This window comes from Styela clava, chromosome 15 (assembly GCF_964204865.1).
Source record: "Styela clava chromosome 15, kaStyClav1.hap1.2, whole genome shotgun sequence".
Classification (NCBI taxonomy): Eukaryota; Metazoa; Chordata; class Ascidiacea; order Stolidobranchia; family Styelidae; genus Styela; species Styela clava.
The window spans coordinates 2,652,501-2,655,000 of NC_135264.1; the positions used below are offsets into that span (position 1 = coordinate 2,652,501).

General features: G+C 55.4%; 1 non-coding gene across 1 annotated transcript in view; it reads right to left on the reverse strand.

The window, feature by feature from the left end:
• LOC144413288 (small subunit ribosomal RNA) overlaps positions 1 to 387 on the reverse strand; it is a 1,810-nt gene extending 1,423 nt beyond the window's left edge. Inside the window, exon 1 of the ribosomal RNA XR_013469322.1 lies at positions 1 to 387. This exon is cut by the window's left edge and continues 1,423 nt beyond it. This is a non-coding gene — a ribosomal RNA (small subunit ribosomal RNA).
• Positions 388 to 2,500: the final 2,113 nt, after the last annotated feature.

Here is a 2,500-nt window from a genome sequence, read left to right on the forward strand (position 1 = left end):
TCTCCGGAATCGAACCCTGATTCCCCGTTACCCGTTATCACAAAGGTAGGCACGTAGCGTACCTTCGACAGTTGATAGGGCAGACACTTGAATGATACGTCGTCGGTGCAGAGACCGTACGATCCGCGTGGTTATCCAGAGTCATCAAACGTCACAGGACGAACCCGGTCGGTTTTGATCTGATAAAAGCGCGCCTCCCGAAGTCGGCGCTTAATGCATGTATTAGCTCTAGAATTACCACAGTTATCCACTTCGCTTACGAGACCAAATAAACCAAGACTGATTTAATGAGCCATTCGCAGTTTCGCTTTACGAGAACTCGTACTTGCACCTGCATGGCTTAATCTTTGAGACAAGCATATCACTACTGGCAGGATCAACCAGATAGCTGCGACAGCTGCGCTCGGCCCTTGCTGGGCCGCCCGGCGCGTGCTCGTCGCATTCGTTTAAGACCGAGGCGATCGCCTGCGGCCGTACTCAGCTTCGACAGTCGCTGGCCGCGACGTCCACGCTCTCGCCGGCAGTGCCAGGCGGAGCGATTTGCGTTTTTTCTTTGCTCGCCCTCTCTCGGGCTCGATCCATTCAGTTTCGCACAAACAAGAGCTCTGCCGGCCGCCTGCAGCGGTGCCTAAAACCCGGGCATAACAATGCGACCGTTCTGCTAGGCCGACAAGCGCTCAAGCCAGACGCTCGATCGAACGCCCCCTACATATTAGTCGAGACAACGGCTCGCTCATTAGCATCGCGTTTGTACTTTAACTTTTTTTGGCTCGGCTTCTTTCGACGCCGATGCCGGCGACGCAGCACTCTCTCGCCCGCCAGCCACCGAGAAAAGGGTGCGCTCCGACCGGCCCCGCACCGCTCTTTCTTGGCTCATTCGAAATTACTGTCTTTCGCTCTGACATGCCTTACCTAGGGTTAGGTTAGTATGCTTGCACGTTTGTACTTTAACTTTTTTCGGCTCGGTTTCTTTCGACGCCGATGCCGGCGACGCAGCACTCTCTCGCCCGCCAGCCACCGAGAAAAGGGTGCGCTCCGACCGGCCCCGCACCGCTCTTTCTTGGCTCATTCGAGTTTACTGTCTTTCGCTCTGACATGCCTTACCTAGGGTTAGGTTAGTATGCTTGCACGTTTGTACTTTAACTTTTTTCGGCTCGGCTTCTTTCGACGCCGATGCCGGCGACGCAGCACTCTCTCGCCCGCCAGCCACCGAGAAAAGGGTGCGCTCCGACCGGCCCCGCACCGCTCTTTCTTGGCTCATTCGAAATTACTGTCTTTCGCTCTGACATGCCTTACCTAGGGTTAGGCTAGTATGCTTGCACGTTTGTACTTTAACTTTTTCCGGCTCGGCTTCTTTCGACGCCGATGCCGGCGACGCAGCACTCTCTCGCCCGCCAGCCACCGAGAAAAGGGTGCGCTCCGACCGGCCCCGCACCGCTCTTTCTTGGCTCATTCGAAATTACTGTCTTTCGCTCTGACATGCCTTACCTAGGGTTAGGTTAGTATGCTTGCACGTTTGTACTTTAACTTTTTTCGGCTCGGTTTCTTTCGACGCCGATGCCGGCGACGCAGCACTCTCTCGCCCGCCAGCCACCGAGAAAAGGGTGCGCTCCGACCGGCCCCGCACCGCTCTTTCTTGGCTCATTCGAGTTTACTGTCTTTCGCTCTGACATGCCTTACCTAGGGTTAGGTTAGTATGCTTGCACGTTTGTACTTTAACTTTTTTCGGCTCGGCTTCTTTCGACGCCGATGCCGGCGACGCAGCACTCTCTCGCCCGCCAGCCACCGAGAAAAGGGTGCGCTCCGACCGGCCCCGCACCGCTCTTTCTTGGCTCATTCGAAATTACTGTCTTTCGCTCTGACATGCCTTACCTAGGGTTAGGTTAGTATGCTTGCACGTTTGTACTTTAACTTTTTTCGGCTCGGTTTCTTTCGACGCCGATGCCGGCGACGCAGCACTCTCTCGCCCGCCAGCCACCGAGAAAAGGGTGCGCTCCGACCGGCCCCGCACCGCTTTTTCTTGGCTCATTCGAGTTTACTGTCTTTCGCTCTGACATGCCTTACCTAGGGTTAGGTTAGTATGCTTGCACGTTTGTACTTTAACTTTTTTCGGCTCGGCTTCTTTCGACGCCGATGCCGGCGACGCAGCACTCTCTCGCCCGCCAGCCACCGAGAAAAGGGTGCGCTCCGACCGGCCCCGCACCGCTCTTTCTTGGCTCATTCGAAATTACTGTCTTTCGCTCTGACATGCCTTACCTAGGGTTAGGCTAGTATGCTTGCACGTTTGTACTTTAACTTTTTCCGGCTCGGCTTCTTTCGACGCCGATGCCGGCGACGCAGCACTCTCTCGCCCGCCAGCCACCGAGAAAAGGGTGCGCTCCGACCGGCCCCGCACCGCTCTTTCTTGGCTCATTCGAAATTACTGTCTTTCGCTCTGACATGCCTTACCTAGGGTTAGGTTAGTATGCTTGCACGTTTGTACTTTAACTTTTTTCGGCTC